General features: G+C 44.4%; 1 long non-coding RNA gene across 2 annotated transcripts; it reads left to right on the forward strand.

Moving 5' to 3' along the window:
- LOC138468523 (uncharacterized) lies at positions 1–26094 on the forward strand. Of its 2 annotated transcripts, none has more exons than XR_011268299.1 (4): positions 1–152; positions 294–426; positions 766–852; positions 25659–26094. It is a non-coding gene; the product is annotated as an uncharacterized lncRNA (long non-coding RNA). The 2 variants fall into 2 exon arrangements; XR_011268300.1 differs by lacking the exon at positions 25659–26094 and adding an exon at positions 957–1112.
- The last annotated feature ends 1796 nt before the right edge of the window (positions 26095–27890 follow it).

Consider the following 27890-nt stretch of genomic DNA (forward strand, 5'->3'; position numbering starts at 1 on the left):
TCCATTTAAAATCCCAAGTGCAGCTGACGTGCCGTTCTGAAGGGATTGCTATTTGTGAACGCCCGCCCTTTTGCCCTGCAGGCTGATTTCTTCAAGGGGCGCTGGTCCTTTGTGATCTACTTGAGGCGCTGTATTCACGAGCGCGAGTGAGGGTACGTGCCTTTCTAGACGCGGTACGGGAAGTGCCCCTGAAAGCACACGTTTCCTTGATGTGACCTCCGTACTTGGAGTTTTACAGCTTTTCCTCCGTTGTATTATCCCATTAACTCGACCCTTTGTTACACCTTTTCCAGTGGATCTCAGCCATCCTGGTGTGGTGCCGCTCCCCGCGGGCATACGAGTGCACGCAGCACATGCCCCCATCACGACGCCCAGTTAACTTTTTCACCATTCTACAGCTGCAGTAACATGTCTACAGGGCTACTGGTGAGTCTTCCTAGTGTCTTCTCCCTCGAGAGCATCCGTGATTAGCCATTCTAGACCAAGGTCTGTCCAGGGAACAAACAAACATTTTTTTGCATTTTTGTGTCTAGTGCTGAGTACTCTAGTTGAATTTTCGTAGACTCTACTCCCTTTGTCCATGGGAGGGTGTCCCCTTTCTTACATGTTTCCAGTACCTTTATTAGTTTGGTTTGTTTTGCAAGATGAGTAATAACATTTTGGCACATGCCCTAGATGGGATACACAGGCACGTGTGAACAGATGTTTTTTAGAGGCTCTACATGAGTAGTGTTTTTTGATACAACTTATATGTATTCTTTACAGATAGTGAAAATTATGAAAGATACATGAATTGCTGGAAGACGGAATTATTTATAGCCTTCCCTTGTACCACTACCACTCTGATGCTAGGTAATGGAAGTATCTATTTTTCTGTTGCCTCGCTCATACAGATTGAATCTGTTTTTGCTGTAGTGAACACCTAGACTCACATGTTTTTTTAAAATGTCTTTCAGCAGCACCTTTTTGGTTTGAGCACTGTGATATGTTAAGGTGCCCTATTGATTGAAAAAAAGAAAAGTGACAGAACAACAACAAAAAAATCCTGAAGAAAGTTTTAATGAAAATATATGAACTGAAACATGTCGAGGCATTACAGCAGTTATTAGAACATCTGGTTTGTGTATCTGGGTCTTCATTGACCAACAAGTTTTTCCTCTCCTGTACATGTCATATGAAGCTGTACAACAGGAGTTGTGCTCTAGTCCAGTCAAAGACTAATGTCTAACTGTTACAATTGACTTGTTACCATTGAGCTTTGTGTCACTTGCACTTTATATATGTCCTTTTAGGAATTTTTTAGCATCTTTGTGTTTTTTATGATGTTTTTAATGATTATTAATAAAATGTGTATTTTGTGATAATATGTTGGTGTAGCTGATTGCATGTTTCTCTACCTTTGCTATTTGTATTTGTGTCTCTGTAAACCCTTCTTTGAAGGTAGAGAAGCTTTTACTACCTTAGGGAGTAAGCATCTTGAAGGGGTCCCCCCCTTAGTATATATATTTTTTTTCCATCCAATTGTCTGCCACAACAACCCAATATTTTGTGCTTTCAGCACAACTAAAGAGGAAGAAGAAAATCTACTTTGTTTACTCATGAGGGTTTGCCAAAAGGAAAAGGATTTATTCTATCCCTACCCGGGTCAACACAAACTGATCTGTATTTGGCTAGACTTTCCTAAACATATGGTGCTAACACAAGCTTTTCCCTTGATCGGTTTATCTGACAATTCTTACATGGGTACATGCTCAAACTGTTCTGGCTTGTTGTGACTGTGAATAGAAATATTTCTGGGGCAACACTTACAGCAACAACACATTGCAAAGATAGTTACCCACACCCCTTATTAACAGGATGGCCCAAAAGGAATGTTGAAGCTGACTGTTTTCATTGCAAAACATAATATATTGCTTGAAGTGCACATGGTCACAGCTATGCCTGCTGTCTGAAAGGTGTGTTTTCCTTCATAATGTATAGTTTGGAGTGCACATTCTCTGCGTTTTCCTTTTGAGATTTTCTGTATTTGTGGCAAGAGTTCACACTAGTTTTGGAATGGCTGTGGGACAACGGATGTCCAAATAAATGGAATTGCATAGGTTATACTTAACCTGCCTAACTATGTCATGTAGCCAAAAGATAACATGCTCCATAAATATTGAGTGTTCAGAGTGAATAGAATGTCAGGTGTGGGAGTACAGTGCTCCAATATGTAGCTATCATTTGCACCAAATAGTTGTTTACCATCCAAAGAGATCTCTTGCACTACATCTTCGCAGCATACTTTACAACCTACTCCATCAATAATATACTTTATTCGGATAATAATACATATCCATCTAAGCAACAATAATATTTAATTTTTTATCTTTTTTTATTGTAATTTTATAGTTTGATTTACAAACTTTTTAAAACAATATTTCATTCATTACACTTCTAGATTTTGATTTTTCAGGGAACAATTTCAGTATGGTCCTTCAGAGTTTCATCTAAATAGTCAATGAATCGACGACATAACATCACTTTTTCCCCTCCAAGACTTCGAAACCACCAGTCTTCTATATTCGATAAAGTGTATCAGGAGGGTAGCGAGCTTCCTTCTATAAGATAAGGTTGCCCTCTGCCCCCAAAGTTTGTATGGAGACAATATGGTTCCAAAATTGAACGATGGTTGTTGTCAGACTCCTGTTGTTCCCTGACAGGATGAGGTTCCATCTATCACTGCTATCTAGCTCAGGCCCCTTCATAGATATCATTTCTCGGAACCAATTTCTCTTATCCGTAAGCGCAGGGCAGATCATAATGATGTGATGTAGATTCTCCACCATCAGTTTGTTCTCATAAAATCTACAGAAAGCTGCTTCTTTCGAAATTTGTCTGTTTTTTGCCATGAGTTCTCGTGTGGGTAATAGATTCAAACGTAATCTAAAAAATAAGTCCCTAATTTTCCTATCCAGAAATTGTTTGAGATAAGACGGCAGTTCATTCATTGCACGAATGTCTGTCTCACATGACAAATTCATCTGGTATTGGGATTTTCCAGCCATCGTACGAATCCAATCATTTCGCTGTATATTTTCTTTTGCGTATTGCGGTCGCTTCATTAACATCTCAAGGGATGTGGAGTTTGTAGCCATTATGGGACTCAATGCGTTTTTCCACGTTGCTAGGACTGTATTGGCGACTGTGATATTCCTTTCTTCAAAGACTCGATATGCTGGGATGTCTTCCTCATTAATCATCTTTCTGTATAATTCAACTTTTTTCCACTCAACTATTGAGTGTAGGGATTGCAACGCAACCTCATGTCTAATTCTGATGATTGGAAAGTATTTTGGTAGAGCCAATATTTTCCGCCAAAACAGACCCTCTAGACGGTCCCAAATAGATTGGTCAAGGTTTATCAGTGTCTCACTGCCATAGGTTAAAATGGCAATCGGTTTTAATGAAAATTGACCAAATTTTCTATGTAGGAATAAGACTTGTCTTGCCAATGACAAAGTTTTAGCTCTTAAATGATTTGTCCAGGGTATTTCTACATATATCCATCTAAGCAACAATAAACATCATGATTACCAGTGGAAATAAAAACAATTAAAACAGAAACAATTTCCAAATCAAACATATTTTAAATGATCATCTGCTGTCACAATATGACCTTGGCTCAATGTGCTCATAACCTGCACCTGAGGTGCCTCCAAGGGCCAGAACATAGAGGTTTAGAAGTTTTTATTAAACACACTTCGGCTTCAGCTGTCAGGCCTTTGGTGCATCAGAATTGCAAATATCAGAGCTTAAAACCATAAAACAAACACAAGAAAAATAAAATGAAACGTAAGCATGCAAATATACAATGATGGATATGTCACTTCAGTATTTACACCCTTTTCATTGAGCAGATATATAGAAAAGACAATAACACTTAGGCTATATTAGCAACATGATGGATGATTGACTTCCAGAATAATAAGAGTGTTTATCTAAGCAGATGGTACAAAATGAAGGGAGCAACCCTAGCCTCAATCAAATTAGCTATGTGTACAGTGAATACTATGAATAGTCAAATACATTTTTCAAAATGGATGGAGCATATTCCAGGTTATTACAGATGCTCAAGAAATGGGGGAGGTTACTTTTACCACATCCCATGACAATACTGTCTCTTTTGCCAGAGGAACACACCATTCATCAATTTGTAAACTGTGTAAACATTTAAAATCATGTGATTTTATGAGCTCATGCCCCGCTTTTCTGGTGCAACCAGGCTAGAACATTATTCTTTAGAGCTTCTCTGGGTTCATTTCATGCTGGCTTCTCCACATTGGTGATATTTATCTTCCTCTTAGCCTGAATTAGATCACTTATTTTTTGTTTGTGATCACTGGCATTTGGGCTTTTCTTAAGCGGAGATCATTTAGACATAGGAGTTCTTTTTTTTATTAGCGATTACGGCTAGATTTGCATGAGGCTGTAATGGTCAACAAAATAGGCCTGCAGTCGTACTAACAGGGAAGACAGAAGTAGAGGTTCATGACCGCCCTGTCATTTGTCACCAATTTCTCCCCTAACCACATTTTTGCACATGGCTGCTGTTGAGATAGGTCACGTAGTTTGGCAGTACTTGTCCACTGTTCTCTGGGAAACTTTGGGCTCTCCATGACTGACTGACTTGAGCCATTGCTGAAAGTCCTTTGTATTTGCACTCTGGTTGAGTTTTAGAATAATACGCTCCTTTAAACATTGCCAGTCAGAGGAATCTTTCAGCTTGGAGCCGGTCTTCTGCCAGGTTGAAGTGACATAGCGCAGGTGGGTCTGCGATGGAGGTCCTCCAGCCACCCTCGTAGGGGGCTTTGGCAGGGGTTTCTCTGTCGTTGATGTGACCACTGTAACTCCCACTGCTCCTACTGCAAATCCTGCTGATGTGACTTCCTTCTATCCGTTTGTCTGATGAAACTACCCACATGTTCACTGTAGCTTTCTGGTTTTATGTTAGCTTTCCTAGATAGCTTGATAGACATATATTCTCTGAACACAATCAGGATCCGCTACTATTGCCTCTCAAGACTTTCCTAGGATGGAAGTGGGAGGTAGGTTTTGGGGACAATCACTATCTCTTGTACCTCACTATGACCTCTGGGGCTTATCACCTCTACAACCATTCCAACACCCTTTATGTCTTTCGCTCTCAGCTCTCTCAATCCTTGGATGGAGGATTATGCTCTAATAGTAGCTGTTTGGCTCCTCCAGGATCAGGCGGGCGACCCCCACATAACAGTAAGTCAGTGATCTTGGGCTGGATGTAGGATTGAGCTTCCACATGAGTCATTCTGAGTCAATCGCCTCTAGTGCTCATATGAGCATTTGGGCTTGCAGTTGATTTTCCGGGACTGTGTAGTAGGCATTCTCTTCTTCTTCATAGGAGAAATAATGATATGTGCAGAAATGACAAACAGCCCAATAATGGAATGAATGCACAGATGTGGATAAGAGAGAAAAGACGGAAGGAGCAAAATGGTGCCTCACTCACTCACACATCACACATCATGCTCAACCATTACACTTCCAGAAGAAGGAGTTTCAGGCCACCACTGTGTTATCCAGACAGATGGGAGACACAGGCCATCTGAGGAAGAGGAAGAGGAGAACAACTATCACCGACAGCCAGAGAGGTAAGTCATGTCAGACCAGACCGAAAAGCCGCACCACGTGTGTACGCCTGTTGCTATGAGCGTGCTCCCACCCAGTTATGTGGTAAGTGCTACGGCCAGAATGTACAAGTGTTTCTGATTCCTATCCAGACACTGGATGTTAATTCTGGGTTGCTTTCGACAAAGTGACTGTGTTCCTTAGGAGTCTTGATCTCTCAAATGTCACAAAGAATCCCACAATCCCAGAGGTAATCTGCCCAGGCCCCAAGTATTATCCTGTAGGTGGGGGCCCACTCTCACTACACTGGGCCATAATGTAAGCTTGAAGCAAGCATCAGGAACTTTGGCATCTACACCCTCTATAGCTCCACAGGGTCTGCCTAGGACCTATGTTCTTGGCAGAGCAAGGTATTTCAAAGTCACTGAGCACTATCACGAGGTTGGTGGTATCCCAGCGGTAATTGCGCCGGGATACCACCAACGGAAATAGCGTTACTGCTACTCAGTCCAGCGCTATTAGCGTTGGATCATGAGTAGCGAAGGAGGTAAATCCCCATTCCGCATTGGGTCCATTGGACCCAATGGATATGGGGTGGTGCTATTAGCGCCGGCGCAACTAGCGCTGTTCTAATAGTGCCGAAAATGGGTGGAAAGCGGACCTTTTTACCTCCAGTAAAAAGCTGGAGGTAAAAGGTCCCACGTTCCACCCAACTCATGATTGGGCAGCCCTTAATTGTGGTGGTAATAGGGTTACCGCTGCATTTAAGCGCAACCACCCAACTCGTGATAAAGCCCATTGTTAGGTCTATCAGCCAGGCTTCATTCTTGATGTCATCAAACATGTTCAATAGTTGTTTGTTGAAGATGTCCTGCACTTGCCATGTCCCATTCGATCCGGTCTCCTGCTGATGTTATGTTCCAAATGAAGTTCATTAGCACTGTTCCAGTCATGGCCATCAGATCAGAAACTATGTGCAGTTTGCCAATGTTAGCTTCCACATTGGTCAACAGTAGCCCAGTAATGAGACCCATTGGCTTTTCTAGTTGTCCTAATGTTTCATCGTGTAACAGGCCCTTCTAAAAGTTACACACTGCTGAAGCTGAATTAGCACCATCGCACAGGCACCCTTCTAAATCTCTCTTCACTGTGGGCTAATGCAAAGCTATGTTTGGCTAAGCAAATAACAACTCCTTTCTAGCAGATTGGGGAATGGGAGATTATTTGGAATCCTGCATTGGATAGATACATTGTAATTGTCCGTAAGGGAGCAGCCATCCAGTCCACCTGTGACCCATTACCTCTCCTTTGTTTGATGCTGTGCACCATAACAGATGTGTTGCTATAGTGGTGATAGTTCACACTCAAGGTATAAGCAGGAGGATACTGGAATAGAGTGCAAACTATAAAAGTACGTGGAAGCATTATTGTGCATAACAATCTGAGTTCCTCTGAAAGCGTTATTCAGTTGAGATATTGTGAAATAAAGGATGTGTCAAAAAACAGGTGTGACTTTCCTCAACATGGATTTCACTATCACCAGGAGCTGCCACCATGTCAGTTTCCTCTGAAGTGGATATGAGAGATGGGAATCTTGGGAAAGGGTAACATTATGATTTATATTACATATGTTCTATCTCTTTTACTGTGTGTATGCCATTGGATCAGTCATTCATGTCTCATTTCCTGTAACTCAAAAAACCAATATCTATCACAATACGACATTGGGTCTTTTATCTGTGAGTTCTTGGGGCACTGCATTTCTTCTGCCTATCTCACAACAGTGTAAAGGGGTGCAGTCGTTAACATTTCAACCCATTAATTAATGAAAGGATGTCTGAGCATGTGCTTAATTATGAGAGCCAATGAAATGGATATGAGCAGGCTGATCATCTTGGGGAGCTGTTGCTTTTTTTTACATTGGTTTACGTGAATCCAGGTGGACAATACTTGGCATTTCACTACTGTGCTAGAACCTAAAAGTACCTGAAAGGGTCCTGTCCACCTTGGAGTTAATGGAATCCTTTCAGTGATGAACTTTAACATGAATCCAGTCTCCTGAGTCCAGCGTGTGGCACACTTGATTGATTCTTTTGGTAAAATGTTCCTGTGAATAGATAAGAGCTGAGACTCTTGATAAGTGCCTTACAATAAATGAGCAGTGCATCCTTGCCCAAATTAATAGTTGTTCAAGTTACAGTTGACAATTGTAATGATGGAACATGAGTACCCATGCATCCCATGACCCACATGTCTCTCATGTGGACTCAGACATATTTTTCTATTTCACATACCAGTGCACCTGGCATTTCAGATTTACTTCAGTACAGATTTTCCAACCTAGTTTTCAATATTCCATTTGTGCGTTCCACTGCCCCTGATAACTGGGGGTGGTGTAGAAAGTGATGTTTTTACAGATTTTTTAAAGCAGTACGTTTAACACCTGATCAGTTAAGTGGGTGCCTCTGTCAATGTTGATGCTGATCAGCACTCTGAATCTTGGGCCAAAGTCCTTACCCGACGCTGTTACCATCTATTTGGTGTCTGCCTTTCTGCAGGGTTATGCCTCCATCCCTCCTGAGGAAGGGTATAGCAGGACTGCAATGTACACAAATCCTCTGCATTTTGGTAACTGGATAAAGAAATCTGCAAATTGATGAAGGAGCCCTACCGAGATGGGTGCACCCCTTTGTCCACTTTTACTGTCTTGTCCATGTTATGAGTTGGCAGAAAACATGCTATCTGTAGTAATGTGAGGCCACAAAAGAAAGATTCAGGGTATACCGCTCCCAATTCACAGCAGTAAAAATCCCCCTTTGCCCACATGCCCTAAGCCAAGGTATGGTGCACACGGGCAAAATAAGGTGACAGAGCCATTGGGGCAAACAAATGGCTATCTAAGGAGCACCAAAGATGATCAGAATGTAACGGGCACCTTGTCCTATAACATGATATTTTTTCAATGTCACGTGCCTCATCCTGTATTCTAGCAAGGTCCTGTAAGGAAGTCAGGGGGTTCTCTGTATTATCAGACTATCAGGCTGAGAAATTTCTGCAGAGTCCTGCACTTTCTGTTACACTTGAGGGGAACATACAAGACAGCGCAGAACCAGTTTCCTGCTGAATTATGCTGACATGAACCATCTACTAAATAAATGTTATGTGGATTTTGCAAAGGTACATCGTGGAGATCATCCCTGGTATAAGTGAGCATGTCTATGACAGAAATACAGTCATGTGGTTGTCCATCTGTTGCACTAGGCAACAAGAAGGCAGAGTATAGAATACAGCAAGGAGTCAAAGTAATGTATGATGAATTCAGCAGTATGAAATCACATTATATGAGAAGAGAATTGTTTTGTGTTTGTTTTCAGAATTAAGGCAGTAGCATCATGCAATACCGCTACAGTTAATGGAGAACCTAAAACCGGGCTTTCAGACAATTGTACTGCTGGAGTGGCAGCAGCCACAGAACCAAGACAGGGTGGAAATCCTGCAGCATTGGAATCAAGTGCAGTGACATAATATGCTAACGGTAGCTTTAGGAATGAATCAATCTACAAAGTAGTGAATAAAGAGCTGTTTGGCATTCTCGGTAGGATTGAAAATTGCTGAATATTTTTTAAATGCTTTCTCGATATGTTCCATATATTCTGAAGGGTGCTCTGCTTTATGTTGCGTACATAATTTTATCTTAGCCCACTGGGGCATAATATGGGCCAAATCTTTCACTGCTGTACTCTCAAAAGTTTATCTTTTAATGGGTACGCCTCAGAACTTTCGTCTCGCAAATTATTATCTGCATTAGACCATTGTGCAGATTCCCTCACAGTGCAGAGCTGGTCTGGGGTAAGCAGAACAGAAGGTAGCTGCTGTATGTCTGGCATCATAGGATTATAAACCCTGGCAACCATACGTAGTAAATTGACAAAATGGAGGACTTTCTTCAGCTGTTTAAGTTTAAGTAACCCCAGTCCACATACTGTGTTGACCTGGGCCTCCATAGACAGTGATTCTGGTTTTTTAATATCCAAGTTTCAAACCACTCTGGATGGCTCTGGCAGAGGACCAAGCAATAATGGCCAGAAGTCATTGGTCCATCCCTTAGCCGCCTCCAGAGGGCCAGTGATCAGGACCTCTGTCTTCCCGCCATTCAGCTTGAGCCAATTTGCCTCCATCCAGCCCCGCACGGAGTCCAGACAATTTTGTAGTCTTTCGCTCACCTGATTCGGATCTAATCTGAACAAGATTTGGGTATTGTCTGCATAGGAAAAAAACCTAAAACTGAACAAATGAATAAGTGCCATCAATGGGCGGATATATAAATTGAAAAGTAGTGGGGACAAGGCTGAGCCCTGTGGGACACCGCAGGTAACCGCAGCCGGGGACGAGCGATAAGGATAGAGGGAAACTGTTCGAGAAGAATGGCACAAAACCAATCCAGTACGGCCCCAGAGAACCCTGCCTCTATCAACCTAGATATAAGAATCCCATGGTCAATCATATCGAAGGCAGCCGACAGGTCCAACAAAATAAGGCCTGCTGTGCCCCCTCATATCTGATCATGGTAAAATCATTGAGTACTGATACTAGCTGTCTAAGATGTTCTGTCCTTCAAGAAAGGCCCTCAATTGCGGAGTAACCACTGCTTCTAATACCTTCATAAGGAAGAAATAGCGAAATAGGGCGATAGTTCGCCAAAACGGAGGCATCTAGAGATGGCTTTTTCAAAGGAATGTCAAGGCCTCTATTAATTTTGGGGGAATTTGAGACCAGATCAGAGACGAGCCCACCGCTTTGGCAAAGATCTCGTAGAAATCCTCAGGTGCCAACTTTAGTAGGTGCAAAGGGATATCATCAAGAGGAGAGGCGGATTTCAGCCCTGCAACCATTTTACTAATTTCCTCTTTATTCGTCAGAGCAAAGATGGAAAAAAGGCATCCGTTTCCACTACTCTGGGGGATATCGACATCCCACTTTCAGGGATCACATTACTACTGTGTTCGATATTCCCTTTATCCATGATATCTTTCCTGATCCTTTCAATTTTATCAATGTAGAATCCTGAGAGATCATTGCATAATGATTGTGAACTAGCCAGCTCGGTGTTAACACACAGGTTTGTCAGGTTTTTTATTATTTCAAAATGTTTTTTTGGAACATTTACTGCTGCTTGAATGGAGTCAGCGAAATAAAGAGAATTGGCTTCTTTCAAGGCTGAGTGATAAACTGTACATTGTTGCTTATAGCCTTCACACAGTTGGGCATTGAAATATTTCCTCCATTTGCACTCTGCCTGTCGAGTCACAAGACCCAGTAAACTAAGCGCTGGTGGGTACCATGGAGCACAGTGTGGAGACAATTTTGTCATCATTTGAAATGGCACCAATTCGTCTGCCGCTGACTCCATAGTGTTGGCCAGCCTGCTTATATCTGAAGGCATAGGGCCCATATCATGGGAAGCCTTGACATACTGCCAAACAACTTTGGAAAAACCAGAGCAGGGTCAGCTCTTGCCCAGTTACGTCTTAATGTTGGAACACTATGGTTTCCACATTTTGGGGTTTTCCTACGGTCTGAATCGTAAAAGGGACCACGTAGTGGTCCGACCAGGTAAGAGGATGACTTGGAAAGACACTCACAAGTGAAGGGTAGCCAAATATAAAATCCAAAGTGTGACCTTTAACATGGGTGGGGCCCATCACTTGTTGTACTAACTGAACTTGCTTCATGGATTTAAACAAAACATTATTATCTTGTACTGATCCCTCCTCCGTCCATAAATTAAAGTCTCCTAAAATATTTACATTCTTATAATGCAATGCTAAATTCGAAGCATCATTCACCAACGCTCTAGTGAAAATAGCGAGATTAGTTGAAGGCGGGTGATAGCCTAGTGCAAGGTGGCACACTCAGGCAGCATTTACTACAATTCTAACCAATAAGTGTTCCATCTTTGCATCCAGAAGACAGGGCAGCAATGAGCACTCATATTGCGCATTATAGATCATTGCCACCCCTCCTCCCGGGTGCTTAGCACCTTGATCTACCTGGACTATGGCATAGCCCGGAGGTAGTGCCTGTATGACATCAGGACCCGAAGAGTCGGACAACCATTTTCCGTGACAAACATGAAATAAGGGCAGTGAAGTTCTAAAATGGAATACATCTCTCAAGTCTATGCGCCACCAGGGAACGTGCATTAATCAGACACACATCCAAGAAAGTAGAGGGCCCGGAATCAGATGACAATTGCCCCTGCATTTCCTGCCAGCTGGCTGGGAACATCGTTTGAGGCTGCGCCAAGGCAAGTATCTCCCTGCGAGTGCACAGACTCCACGCGGACGAGCAAAGACGAACTGGACTTTGGCCTGACACCGGACTGTGCGTTTAAATAGTACTGCCATGAATTTGTACAGACCAATCCCAGAGGAGGTTGGAGTTTGTGGAAGAGAGCGAGAAAAGACGTGCTTGTTTGCTTGTTTGTTTGTTTATTTGATATGGCGCGCAAAACCCAGAGGTAACAGGGCGCAACAGAGAACAGGTAGATAAGATTACATAAAAACTTAGTTGCAGGTAAGGAACAGTTGTGTAGGGAGCAGAACATTACATTTCGTAGAATCTGTTGGAGGGCATATAAACAGATATACATACAGAATTTTACATTTCAGCAGGTCAGTTTATGTACATTTATACAGTTAGGTTGTCTAGGGTCTGTTAGTGTGCAGGGGTACTGCACTGTTCAGTCAAGGGGATCGTTGGAGCGTAGCCAGGTCAGAGTGTTTCGCCTAAAGCTGTAGCAGGATTGTCAGTTCTGATGTTGAGTGGGAGGGCATTCCAGTGTTGGGCTGCTTTGACCGGGAAGCTGCTGCCGCCTAATTTGGGTACCTATAGGCAGTAAGAGTTGGTCATTCTGGTGGGTCGGGTGGAGGTTATTTTTACTATTCTGGTTGCGAGGTATGGGGGGGCTGCGTTGTTTAAGCATTTGAAGGTGAGTGATGCTGTTTTAAGTGAGATAAGGTCACAGATTTTGAGCCATTTGTGTTCTCTTCTCTTGGTGGATATGTGTTCCTTGTATGGTAAGTTAAGGGCTGTTCTGAGTGCGTTGTTTTGCAGGGTTTGGAGTTTGTCTGTTATGTATTTGTTGGCTCCTAGGTACATGGCATTACAGTAGTCGAGTCTTGACAGTATTAGGTCATTGGCGATGGTGATGCAGCTAGCTTGAGAGAGGAATGCTCTACTTGCCCTGATAAGCTTGCACGTGTAAGCGGTAGAGGATGATAGTGAGTTAACTTGTTTTTTTAGTGACAAGGCTGAGTCAAGGTGAAAGCCTCGAGTTTACACTGTTTTGGCAACTGTGATGGTGTTGCCATCAATGTTAAATGCCTTGTAGTTGAAGCTGAGTTTTCTTAGGTTGGCATTGGAGCCGAGGAGCAGGATTTTGGTTTTCTCATCATTCAGGCATAGGCCGTGTGTGGACATTCATGCCTGAATGATGAGGTATATTTTGTTTACCAAGACCGTATCTGAGTCGAAGTTGCCCGAAAGGGTTTTGAGGATCTGAGTGTCATCTGCATAGTTAGTGTATGAGACACCCAGTCTATCCAACTTGTCAAATAGGGGCTTGGTAAAGATGTTGTAGAGGGTAGGGGAGATGCAGGAGCCCTGGGGAACACCGCAGGTTATTTTGATGGGGTCTGCTGAGGCTAATGAGGAGAAGACTCTCATGGTTCGATTGTCCAGGAATGATTGTATCCAGGCTATGGCCTCTTTTGAGAAGTGGGCAGCCGAGGCCAGGTGTTCGCACAACACTACCAGGTCGAAGGCCGCCGACAGATCGAGGAGGAGAAGTATGGCGATGTTTCCTTTGTCGTTAATCTCATTGATCTTGGTTTTAAGATTGATTAAGGTACCTGCGTGCTACAGTGCGTGCATGTGTGTGAAAGTAAAGAAAGCTAGGAGACGAAGTCCCCGGGACACGAGCACCGGTCTCCCCAAGTCCAGACATACTTGAAGCCGCTGAGCGCGGTGTACAAGGAAAAAATATTCAGCAAGTAATAAGATTTAAAACTAAATTAACAAATGAGAATAACATTTAGTTGCAATGGTTTACTTATTAAACCACAGCATCCAGTCAACCGCCCCGCCAGTAGCGCCTGAAAGGAAATAAAAAAGTGACTTTTGTCAAAACCAGAAAGGTGGGAAGTATAAACAAAAACAACAAACCCACACTCTCCAGTGATGAGGTGGGTGCTGATTTATTTTTCAAATACCACCTGTTTTAGCATTACCTTTGAGGCTGTGATGAGGCCCTAATTGTTGCTTACAAATTATGTGGTTTAAGCTGGACTGATAAATATAGTATTTCCTTGGAATCATTTTTGCTTCTATTTTCAGCATTTTTCAGGGTTCATATTTCTCATACACATTTGTATGAAATATTACATAGAATGATGTTCAATATTTATATACTGAACTATATATTTACTTTACACTTGTTACGCTCCCACAGAGGCGTCGATCTGGACTGGACTGCTGCGATCTCCACCAATGTGACGCGTAGGGCCGAGATGACGGACTGGACTGGCCCACCTAGTTTCGTTTGCTTGGCCCATAGGAATATTCTTCTGCAAGTGGAGAAAGGTAATTAACCACCCGTGGAGTTGAGCGTAAATCCCCCCACCCCGTTGTTCTCCAAACTGATCACCTTGGATGTCCCCTCTTATAGTCTCACCTGATGATTTGAAAAGATGAGCTCTCCATCCTGCATTGAGCGCAGGGGTGCGTAGATAATCAGTTGCTTCACTGGCTCGAAGAAATTGGTGAGTTCCAGGACAATATTGACTCTGATATTCCCAGCAAGACACCGTAAGTATGTAGTTTGTAAGAGTTCAAATGCCTGATTTTCACTCTTGTCCGATTCCTTGCAGGTTGCAGCTTGACCTTACTGAAGAGTTCCTCGTGGCAATCGGTAATGTTCTGGTAAGGATTTGTATTATCCAACACAGTTCGATAAAGTAATGTCCATATGTAACCTGTTGCTTTCTCCCTTATTCAGGCACTGAGAGAAAGTATGAAGTCTTGGGGAATAATGCCTCCGGCGGTAAAATCAGATAAGTCTTTTGTGGTGAGGAGGGTTGCCCTTGTTAGTCCCTTGTTTCACCTTGCTGTCCTTTTGTTTCCCCTTAGCGGCCGGGGTTCGGCTAGGATGCAGTGGAAGCTGCGCCGACCCGTGAAGAAGAATAGTACCCCCGGTGGTAAAATCAGGTAAGTCTATGGGGGGTAGTGCTCTGTGTATTTCCTTGGCTCACCTTGCTGTTCTTGTCTTCTCCTTAGGTGCCCGAGTGTGACAGGAACATGCAGGAGGATGCAGTGAAATGTGAAGATGCTGCGAAGGCCGGTGAGTTCAGCGCGGCGCTGCAGCAGACGAGGCGACGCGCATAAAATAACAGCTCAAAGGCACGATTAATCGGGAATTCAGGTAAGGATCAAAGGTATCGCTCCTGTTCTAACCTTTTCTCCTTCTTTCTCCCTTTTTCTAGGAGCTCCAAACTCGAGGCGGGCATGGCAGAAGACTGGATGCAAACTTGCAGGCACGGTGAGCGTTACGCTGCTGGATACAGAATAACGCGAAGCGTGTGCTGCTCTTCGGGCGTGGTTTAAATAGCCTCCAAAGTAGTCCCAGGTAAGTATTCCTCCCCAGCCCCACCCGAGTAAAAAAATAGTCCCTAGGTAAAATAGTCCCTTCCTTGCAGCATGGTCTGCATCAGGTAAGTTTGCAGCATGGTCTGCATCAGGTAAGTTTTAATCTATGAGCCTATGGCGCCAGGACTGACTCTCCATATGAGCCTGGCGCCATAGGTGCCAGGACTGCACCCAAATAGCCCCTAGCAGGGGTTGTTGGGCTTGCTTGGGGTAACTTGATGCCTGCTTCCGGGGTTGCTGGACTTGGTCTGGGTCCCCGGGGGTAGGCATCATGACAACACTGCAATGTTCATATTTATTTAACAATCGTGCGTAAATACTTTCCTGGGACATGAAAGAAGAACAGTTATTGATGTAGGGGACTTCCATGACTGTCCCATCTGGGAAATAAGGATTGAGGAGTCCTTAAAATGGATGGAGAACTATAGGTAAGTACATCCAGCCTGGCTGCATTACCAACACTTGTCAGCTCATTCAATATCATTGTTTTCTTTTTTCTTTTATATTGCACTTTTTTATTGCACTTTGCCACTTTGTGATTTGCTTACAGGAAGTTAGTTAATAATTGACAAAAGTCAGCTATACCCTGAAGAAGTCCCCGTGAGACTTCATGATTTGGTTAAAGGAATGAAACATGTTGGGTACGAATGTTGGTGATTGTGAGTACATGGTGACTGGATTTGTGTGGCAAATGAATTGACCAAAGTGGCAAAGTGCAATCTAAAATAGAAAAGAAAAAAATAATATTGAATGAGCTAACAAGGTCATAATTGTACCAGGACAAGAAACTAGATAGGGAAAGGCAGGGAGAATAAACGTTTGTCATTTATTAAATTCAGAATGTGAATGCCGTATATCTCTTGAATATTGAATTGTGTGATTTCTCACAAAAAATGTCCATTAAAAGAGAAATTGATATTTTATTGTTTACAATGACCACCTGGTGAAGTTTCTTAGAGGGGTTTAAATGTATTCTTGTTGATGCTGTCTATGGTTAACCTCTCTATTTTAGTACCCTACAGTCTCCTGTTTGGTTGTTTGATGGTCCCTGTACAGCCTTTGGTCGCAAGACTTAGCATTTGTACTCAAACATAACACAATTTTAAGCCATGGCCACAGAGAGATTTAAGAGCTACAATGACCGTACACATGACAGAGCTTTTGACCAGAACCTCCATATTCGGGGAGGATATAGAGAATACAACATGAGGGAATTTGAGTAATTGGGACGAATTGTCCGAGTTAAATTAGAGATTCATTTGTACAGAACTTCATGGGTCAATTATGTTCGAGTACCTAAGGGAAGGTACACTACCCCAAAGTCCAGTACTAATAAATGAGCCAAGGCTGTTCCTACATAACACATTTTTTTATGCAGTGGAGGTATATTGCAGAGAAGTGCAGGAGAGATTGGGTCATTTTAATAATTGATAACTGTAAAAGAAATTACAGAGAAGATCACAATTGAGCTACAGACATTGGAAGAGGAAATTAACAAGCATGTATACCTTTTCATTTTGTTTAGATGAGATAATTGAAGAATTTAAAGATTTCACCACATGAGAGAGAATCAGATGGATGAAGAAATATTTAATGAATTAATGAATTTAATGAATTACAGCCATGTGAAAGCGTTTAAGTATACTCAGGAAAACTATGATCCCCGAAACAATAGTGAATATAACAAACAGGATGTAAATTTAAAAAAGAGTCAGATTCAGAGACATGTCGTACAGTACTAGTGAGGACAGTTGTGAGGATGAGGCTATGATGGGGAGTAGGACCTATGGTCAGCAAAACAGACGTGCGTGAGGTAGAAGAGGAAGTGGTGAGCAGCGATTTTCAGAGAAGGATCATCAAAGGGACAAATGGGAATATGAACTGAGAATTACAAGGAGCAAGAGGACCTTGTAGTGAACTTTTCAATGTATGTATCCTCACAGGATGAGATGAGTTTATTAAATAAAGGATTACGCTTTGTGACAATGCATGCTTATAATGCCTTCAATTTTAGACAGAACTTCAAAGGTCTAATGAGAAAAATGTATCTGAGACAATTTTGTATTTATAAAGAGTATGACATGACAGTAAATGAGTCAGGGTTACAAAACGTGTCCTCATTTTGTCCCCCGACACAGAGTCACAGTGCAGAAACACACATATTTGAAAATCGGGTACTGGAAGAGATTGACACACTAGAAAGAGACATGAGGAACACAAATAAAAGGAAGTATCAGAATACAAGCAAAAAAGAGAAATTGGCTATCCTCTGTCCGGCTCAAAATGAAGATGTAGTTATCAGGAAAGCAGGCAAGGGAGGAGCCATCATGACCCTGAATTGGACTGACTATGTGGATGAGTGTCTCTGTCAAATAAATGACAGGACATCTATGTCAAATTAGATACAGATCCAACAGAGAGACTACAGAATTTGATTTATACCAAAGAAGAAAAGGCAAAACAGAGGGATAGGATTATTTTTTTTTAAAGCTGAATTTCTGGTTAAGGATAAACCTAGAATTCCACAATTTTAGACTTTATAGAACATCCATAAATCATTGCACAACCCCCAAGGGGTCCCAATAGTTTTGGGCATAGATACAGTCCTGGGTCCGTTGTCCAAATTCACAGATGTCTACTTGAAGCCCCTAGTACGACAAATGAAATCATTTGTACAGGATACCACTAAGGTCATTAAACTAATTGAAGGCATTGAGTTTGATCCAATGGCAGAAATACTTCTGAGTATGTACATAGTCTCCCTCCATGCTAAGATCCCGCAGGCAGCCGCTCTAGCAATGTTGGAGTAGGTTTTGTATTTACAAGAGAAAAGTTAAAGGGTTTCTAATTCATTTATTCTGTGGGGCACAGAAACGGCCCTTACAGAATATTACTTTGTGTTTAACAATTAATTTTATAAGCAACTTCATGGAACTGCAATGGGGGCAACTCTAGCACCAAGTGCAGCTACTCTATATGTGCAAATGATGGAGGAGAATAAGATTGACAGTGATGGATACCCATATGAGGAGAATATAAGAAAGTGGACCTGCTATATTTATGACATTTTGGTCATCTACACTGGTACTGAGGACAAGGTGAGAGCATTCATTGAGCAGTTGAATACCCAAGAGGCATATTTAAAGTTCACATTTAGTTTTAAGTACCAAAGAGATTACATTTTTGGACATCACAATCATGGTAGATGAGAGATTGAATTCTCTAGTGATTAAACCATACCATAAACATGGCGATAAGAATGACCGCCTTGATTATACCAGCTTTCATCCCAAGCACACCAAAGGTAATTTCCCACTGGGACCATTTTTAAGACTAAAAAGGAGCAGCACAAATAAAGACGATTTTTATAAAGAGGCAGATATACTGAAAGAAAAAATGCATAAACGTGGTTATTCACAAAAGCTCACACAGAGGCCATTCACAGGTGCAAAAAATAACAGAGAAGCACTCTTGAAACAGAAAATGAAAAAGACAAAAAAAGCTCTGGTCTTTGTAAGTACATACACTGAATTATCAAATAAGATAAGCAAAATTATAAAATGCAAACTCGTGGATATTAGAGAAAGGCAAATGCCCAGTAAAAAGACCATTGTTACCTTTTCAGAGGAGTAAGAGCTTAAAATACCAAATCACGAGGAATGGCATCAGCGTAAGAGAGAAAACAAGTAACGTTGACAGAATCTTGGGGTTTAACACATAACACAGGTGCATGGACATGTGCCATGTGGGACTTGTAAATGCTGTGGGCAGACCTGTCAAAGTACAGAGGTCAATTTGGGCCTAAGAGAACCTTGGAAGTAAATTACATGTGCAAATTGCAACTCTAAAATGGTCGTGTATGCAGTGCGTGCCATTGTGAGAAACTGTACATAGGCAAAACAGAAAGAAAGGTAAAAATGCATACCGAACACAAAAGTTCCATCAGAAAGGAAATAATGACAGCAACATTAGTTATCCATTTAGTTGAAAAAAAGCATTGTGCTGAGGATTTATGTTGGACAGTGTTGTATCGGATGAACACAGGCAAAGATCTGAATATGGAGAAGAAAAATCTTTTCAGAAAAGAACAAGAGTTCATTTTCAACACTCATAGTGGAGAACGAGGTCTAAACAAACAAATTGAATGGCAAACACTATAATATAGCACATGTGTGCAATTGCTCGGTAACGGAAACCGGTGGAATAGTACTGCGACGAGTAGAGACAAGCCGATAGCTGAAGAGCCATCCCTAAAGGAAAGGACCAATCGGCGTGCTGTTCTGCGTGATGACATTGTAATTGCAGAAGTCTATATCAAAGGGGAGATTACGTTCCATGGGAAAAACAGCCCGAGATTTTGAAACACGAACGTAACAGGAACGGAGTATTATGAGGTAAGTGGAACAAGTCAGGCAGGTTAAGGTAAAAAAGTACATCGGTAGCGAGCAGTTAGAAAACACAAACTTGTTCATGTACTACAGATTTAATCCACGGTCTGTGTTACATAGGGGTCACCAAATAGAGAAAATGCGGTGTGACTGTCAACTAGCGTGAGCTAATTGTACATTCATGAGGTGAGTGCGAATTAAGCAATGTCTTGGCGGTTTAAGAATATTTTAAATTGCCTGTATGATGGGTGTTATATCCGCCCTACGTCCCGCAGCGCGGTGACGTAGGGCCGTCTAATAAAAGCCCCGCTCCCGACAGTGGGAGGCAGTTCCGGGCGAACACAGTCCAGCGTGTGTGTGTCCGTTTGTCCGCGCTCCCGCTGATGCCGCGCCCTAGGCCGCGCGGCCCCCTGGACCGGAGCCAGCCCCACGTGCGGGGCCCTCCGGAATACAGATACACAACAATGGCGATGAGGAAGTGAACGAGCAACCACGCGCTCAAGAGCAATTAACACGCGGATGCCCCACAGACGTCCCGAACAAATTTTTGGACACCCGGTGGGGGCCACAGAGACCACGTGACCCCCACCTCAAAAAAAAAAAAAAATCTCAAGCCCTCTCCCAGGGGGGTCGAGAATTTTTTTTTCTCTCTTTCTCTCGCATGGCGCACATGCCACAAGGCGCCCATCGGACGGCGCACAAGTGCCAGTGGGCACATTCACCACGAAAGAACATTCCTCACTGCAAAGTGCGTACGAACCCATAAGGCAGGACAACATCAGGCCAGTAAGACAGCACAAACAACAAATCAAAGGTACGTGACACCATGGCGGCTGGGACATCAACTCCTGGACCCTCCACGCCGTCCAGGATCGCGGCAAACCTGTCGATGGCGTCGCCACCACCCCGCACACAGGGCAGTTCGTCGACGCTGGTACAACCCTTCGATCTGTTCACTGACCCATCGTCCAGTGGACCCAGATGGCAGTTATGGCTACAAAAGTTCGAGATGGCCATGGAGTGCAAGGACATCACGTCATCCAGAAAGATGAAAGCTCATCTACTCCTCAGTGAGGGCGACGAGGTGCTACGCATCTTCAACTCCCTGAACATTGATGATGGCCAAGACGCATACCTGAGTGCAAAGGACGCTTTAACGGCACACTTTCTCCCACAACTGAATCCAGACTATGAGACCTTCATCTTTTGCACGACCATCCAGGCCACTGATTAGACTCTAGACGCCTACCACACGAGGCTGAGGAAACTGGCCATGTCGTGTGAGTTCACGAACACTGAGAGGGAGATTAGAAGACAAATCATAAATGGCATACATTCGGAGAAGCTGAGGCGGCTCGTACTCAGTGAGAAAGGCATACCTCTACAACGCATCCTGGAATTGGGTCGACAGAGAGAGCTTGCCCACTCCAGGGCCGCCAACATGGAAGCAACACGACAGAAACTGCAGCCGTCCCTCTCCACAGCAATGGTCGTCCAGATCTCCGACAGACAATTTACGAGAGGTGAAGTTGGCGGCAGCCACACCCAGAACAGGTGGCAACCTCGAGTACCAGGACCCACGGAATGTGGGTGGTGTGGTGGCCAAAGACACGGAAGGCGAAAATGCCTGACACAAGGCACCACGTGCGGAGCGTGCGGCAGGAAGGATCACTACGCGAAAGTGTGCAGATCAGCGAACACGCCGCTGCAGCCCCCGCAAGGCTCTCAGGAAAAGGGGTCACCGAAAAAAAAGAAGCAAGCCAGCGCAAGGAGGGTTGCAGTAGTCAACTCCTCGACAGAAGAGGAAGGGGATGATCTCTCAGCCCTACGGCAAACGGCAGGCACGGAGAGCGAAGGAAAGGGCCGGAAGGTATACCTGGTATCTACACTGAACCAGGGTCCAGTACCACCGCCAAGAACCGCCAGGCGACGCAAATGCATGGTCACCATCCAAGGCCAGTACGTACAGATGACCATCGACACGGGAGCCTCGGTAAACGTCATGCCAACCAGTGTTTTCCAAACCCTAACACCACCACCTGAGCTCAAATCCACAGACACCCGTCTGTTTGCCTACGGCAGCCGGAGACCCCTGCCAGTTATCGGGAGGTTCCGCACCACTTTTGAACATGGCAAACATAAGGTGGGGTCAAAGATATATGTCGTGAAGGCGGGAATCGAAAGCCTACTGAGCGGAGATGCGGCTGAAGACTTGGGCGTGGTCAAATTCATCTGCCAGATTGACAATGCAGCCGAAGTCAAGAACTTTCTCAAGCAACACCCCAAGCTACAGAAGGGGATAGGCTGTCTCAAGGGAAAGACTATCAAATTACACATTGATCAATCAGTACAACCACGTGCGGTGAGACAACGGAGGACACCGTTCCACATGAGGGAACAGGTAGAGAAAGAGCTAAGGACACTGGAAGCTGCCAGCATCATTGAAGAGGTCACGGGACCAACGCCGTGGGTCTCCCCGATGGTGGTCACCAGGAAGCCCAAACAGCCCGGAAAAGTCCGGATCTGTATTGACATGCGCCTGCCCAATGCGGCCATAAAAAGGGAACGACACATAACACCAACAATCGATGAAATCATCACCGACCTCACCGGGTCATGTGTGTTCTCGAAGGTGGACCTAAAGGCGGGGTACCACCAACTCAAGCTCCACAGAGAGTCGCGCTACATTACCACCTTTTCAACCCACCTAGGTCTGAGGAGGTACAAGCGCCTGAGTTTCGGCATCTCATCGGCCGCAGAAGTTTTTCAACAGACCATCCAGGAGGTCATCAGAGGTATACCAGGGGTATTGAACGTGAGTGATGACATCCTAATACATGCACCAGACACCAAGGAACACATCACGAGACTCAAGACCCTCCTGGGCAGGCTGGAAGAAGCCGGACTCACAATCCATCGAGAAAAGTGCAAGTTCCTAAAATCGGAAATCACTTTCTTTGGGTACAAATTTGACCGCACCGGCATCTCACCTGATCCACAAAAAGTGGCGGACATCCAAGCTGCTAGTCCCCCGGCGACCCCCACCGAAGTACGCAGTTTTCTGGGAATGGCCACATACTGTGGCAGATTCATTCGAAACCTAGCAACCCTATCTGAACGCTACGCAAACTAACAAAGGTCAGCACTAAGTGGGAGTGGGGGCAGAAATGCCAGGAAGCCTTTGAGAGCATTAAAGACTCCCTGTCGACTGAAACCAAGATGGCCTACTACGACACGGACCTCCCGACAGAACTATTCGTGGATGCCAGCCCAGTAGGACTTGGAGCAATCCTGATGCAGGTCACAAAGGAGGGCGAGAAAAGACCGATTGCATATGCATCCAGGGCACTCACAGCAACGGAACAAAGGTACTCCCACATAAAGGAGGAGGCCATTGCCGTACTATGGGGGTGTCGACACTTCCACATGTACCTGTATGGGCGCAGGTTCACGGCAATCACTGACCACAAGCCCCTAATACCAATCTTCATCGGGTCATCGGCGCACCCACCGGCCAGAATCACCAAGTGGCTGCTACACCTCCAGCAATATGATTTCGAACTCGTCTATCAGCCGGGCAGTGGCAACCCGGCAGACTTCCTTTCGAGACACCCACGACCAGCAACTCAGCAGGAAGTTCTGATCGCCGAAGAAACAGAGGAACACATTTGCCAAGTGGTTCGGGCCATGAGGCCCAAATCGGTAAACATTGAGGACATTGCAACAGAAACCCAGAATGACCCCTGTTGCGACCTGGTAAAAGATGCCATCATGTCAGGAAACTGGAAGGAATTCATGACGCACACCCGCAACAGAACCGAGGGGGCTAGGGAGTTCCTATCTGGCATGTTCACGGTTCGACAGGACCTCTCAATCACGGAAGGAGGGCTGCTGCTAAGGGGAGATCGCATAATCATACCCCCAAAGTTGCAAGACAGGATAGTAGCCTTAGCACATGAAGGACACCAAGGTCTCGCAGGAACAAAGGCCCGGGTCAGACACAGGGTGTGGTTCCCTCATATCGACGATCGTGTCGAAGGCCTAGTAAACACATGCTTGCCCTGCCAAATAACGGGTGGGCCCCCAGATCCAGAACCAATTCTGTCGGCCGAGCGCGGCCGGGCACGATGGGAAGCGATCAGTATTGATTTTTGCAAAATCAGAGAGGGCCTACATCTACTGGTGGCAATCGATGATCACTCACGCTATCCAGAAGTCGAGATACTGGAGTCCACCCCCGCGGAAGTGGTCATCCCGGTGATAGAAAAGATGTTTGCCACTCATGGTCTGCCCACAACTATCAAGAGTGACAATGGACCCCCGTTCACAGGGGAAGAATTCAGGCAATATCTACAGGAACTGGGCATAAAATACCACCACATCATGCCAAAGTGGCCACAGGCCAATGGGGACGTCGAGCGTTTTATGAGGACCATCAATAAGGTGCTAATAGTATCAAGGGCAAATGCCAGCCCGTGGAAGATCGACCTATACCGGTTCCTGCGGAACTATCGGGTCACCCCACACAGCACCACGGGCATACCACCTGCTGACCTCATGTTCGAAACAATCATCAGATCGTCGATTCCCCATCACCCAAGCAGGACCCCCGATGACGTCGATAATGCCCGCATGGAAATGAGGAGAAGACGTGCCAATGCTCACATGAGTGCCAAAAGAAGAGCAAGGCCGTCCGACCATCAAGTGGGTGACCAAGTCATCATGTTGCGAAACCCCACGAAGTCCAAGCTAGACACCAGGTATGAGGAACTGCCATGGACTGTCAGCAACCGGCGCGGGACCATGATAACTGTGACCCGGGGACGCCGGAAAGTGACAAGGAATGCCTCCTGGTTCAAGCCCGTGCCCTGCACTCTCTGGACGGATCGCGAGGGCCCTCAAGACGACGACAACTTACAACAGGACAGCGAAGAGCCGGCACAAGACCCAGAGGAAGAAGCCGCATGGGACCGCAGCTGGCAGTCAGAGAGCCTGCCCGGCAGTGGGGACACACGCAGTGAAGGTGAGCAGATTCACGAGCCGAGCGGGGACAGCCCCCAGGTGAAGCGGTATGGTCTGAGAACCAACACGAGGCCGCCTGCGAGTCTGAATGACTATGTATGTTGAGCAGGACACAGTCGCCAGGCATCCCACACAAGGGGGAGCTGGTATAGTGTGAAAAGAGAACTGTGTCAGGAGGTTGAAGTTGAGTATGTTGATTGTGTTGATGTTAAGTTTATTTGAAATAAAGGGGGAATGTTAAATCCGCCCTACGTCCCGCAGCGCGGTGACGTAGGGCCGCCTAATAAAAGCCCCGCCCCGACAGTGGGAGGCAGTTCCGGGCGAACACAGTCCAGCGTGTGTGTGTCCGTTTGTCCGCGCTCCCGCCTATGCCGCGCCCTAGGCCGCGCGGCCTCCTGGACCGGAGGGGCCCTCCAGAATACAGATACACAACAATGGGTTATAGAAAATATACTCGTCTGTGTTTTCACAGAAAATAAGTGTTTTGACAGACAGCGTGACATATGGATGTGGTTGAACAGAGTGAAGGTCGCAAAACTGAAAGGCCCATTCCAAGGCACTACACCAAGGTAAACTAAAATGATAATGGAGACGTTGAAGCAGTTAGTGTGAAGCTTTTACATTAGAGGCACGTTTCTTTGTCTATTGTAGAAATGCATTGATGTGCTGTGCTGCATTTATGGAATAAGCATAAATATTTCAGTAGGATCATTCAAAGGAATCGCAAACAAGTTAACGTTTGCGACTCAGTTCTTCATTCCCCTACATAACAAGAGTGAGCTTTCAAACAGGCACTTTTTATGTTAGTATAAATGGTCAGTTAGAGTATTAGAAGCTCTGGATAGTGGATACTGGCATGTAATTAGAACTAAAATCCACTCTCTGTTTGCTTCACAGGTGGTTGTTACAAAGGAACTAAGAAGAAGAAGACTGCATGCTGGTTGTAATATAGTAAAAAATACTACAAGGAACTGGATCTCATTATATAGATTGATGCTATGCATTCATAGTACATTAGGATAAGTGATTTGTATACAGGATGTTTGTTAATAATTGACAAAAATCATCTATCCCCTAAAGAAGTTCCTGTGAGACTTCTTGATTTGGTTAAAGGAACGAAACATGCTGTGTAGCAATGTTGGTGATTGTGAGTACATGGTGACTGGATGTATGTGGCAAATGAGTTGACCCAAGTGGCAAAGTGCAATATAAAAGAGAAAAATAATATTGAATGACTGACAAGGTCACAATTGTCCCAAAGTAAGAAACTAGATAGGGAAAGGCAGGAAGAATTATGTTTGTCATTTGGTAAATTCAGAATGTGAATATTGTATAGCTCTTGTATATTGAATTGTGTGATTTCACACACAAAAAATGTCATTAAAAGAGACATTGATATATTTTTTTACAATGACCATCTTGTGAAGTTTCTTAATAATAATAAATTATAATAATAATTTAGCATTTATATAGCGCAACAAACCCTGAGGTATCCGAGCGCTGCTTATTATTAACCACGGTGTGTGGTGCTCATTTATCGACCTCAGAAGGATGAAAGGCTGAGTTTGGCCCTGCCGGGATTCGAACCTGCATCAGCAGGCTCTGCACAGATGTCAAGACGAGTGCTCTACTTGCTGTGCTATCGGACAGGCATGTTAATAGTGAAATGCAAGAACCACCAGTGCAGGCCTCTTCAGGACACTTCACAGGTTGGAGGAAGGTGAGTTACAACATTGGTCTCTGCACAGAGACAACGATAGGCATCCTTCCAGTCGCAGTCACAGCGGCTGACTCAGGACAGTTTCCCTTGATGCTGAGATGTTGCAATTTGTGGAGAAAGCTACTAGTGGCACAATCTGGCAACCAGCAAAGTTCCAGACTTGAACCCGGAACAGGGACACTTCTGGTGGGGTAACCCATGAGAATGCTGGTCAGCTTGTTGGGCAGTCCAGGGACACTTCCAAAGGCTCAGAAGGGCAGGATTCCCGAGAAGGCATCTAGACTAATTGCTGCCACTAATCCAAGGGCTGAAGCACCTCTCAGGGTCTTCAGAGATCAGGTAATTAAACAGGTCTTCACCAGGCTGCACACAGGAAGGGATGCTGGGTCACTTTGGGAGTAATTTGTGGATCTTCAGACAGATGTTCTTCTTTGAGGGATTCTTGGCTCCAACAATGATCTGAAAGGAAATGGCTGCAGAGGTCCTCTTCCCATCCAAAATCCGAGCTGGAATCAAGTCAGAGCCCACCAATGGTAAGGATCTGCACAATTCAAACAGCCAGTAGTTGCCCAATCAGGGACAAATGGATTCACATTTATCCCACGTCCAGACTTTCAGGCACCAAGGATGTGGTTTGGAACTAGAGAGTTCCAGCCCCCTCCTGGGCCACACACACAAAGGCATCACTAGCTTGCTAAACCAGCAGCTTTCCCGGGAAGGTGCATGAGTGTATGAGGGAGGTCCTGACCTGGTAGCGCAGGAACTAGACCAAATAACAATATGGCCAAGGAAGCAAGTGAAAATCTCATGTCACAGCCATTATAGGACACTGGCCATGTTCAGTAGCCATACCCATTAAAAGCGAATGTGCACACCAAAAATAATATAAAAATTATCAAAATGTAACTGCGACCACCGGATTGTCCTTAGGCAAATATAAAAGTAACCGAAAATACCTTGTGTCAAAAGCCACAGTGATAAAAAAGTATCCCCATTGCACTGCACTGTAAGTTGCTGTGTGCAATGTTAAAAAGTGCAAGAATTCAAAAGGGAGACATCATTTCCCAGTACTGATAGCCTGAAGGACTGATCAGTTTCCTCATAACAATGAGCAAAAGGCAAATCAATTGAAGCTGAAGGCTTTACTTCCCTTCAGAAAGCCAGGAAAAGATAAAAACAGAGCAAAAAGAATGGGGTTCCATATGGAATTATGGAGGGAAAGTTGCAAAAAGAGAAATCTTTCCCAACACTCATCAACCCACCCAATCTAGTGAAAGGGGGATCTAATCTCCCCATGTACGGGGTTCCTGTTCCAGTCAGTTATACATCCTGGACAGCCCATCAGCATTGAAAGGTTGAGCACCTGGCCAACGATCTATGGTGAGGTCAAAGCTTTGAAGGCTTTTAGA

The sequence above is a fragment of the Ambystoma mexicanum genome, chromosome 4q, assembly GCF_040938575.1.
Source record: "Ambystoma mexicanum isolate Mex_15411 chromosome 4q, UKY_AmexF1_1, whole genome shotgun sequence".
Classification (NCBI taxonomy): domain Eukaryota; kingdom Metazoa; phylum Chordata; class Amphibia; order Caudata; family Ambystomatidae; genus Ambystoma; species Ambystoma mexicanum.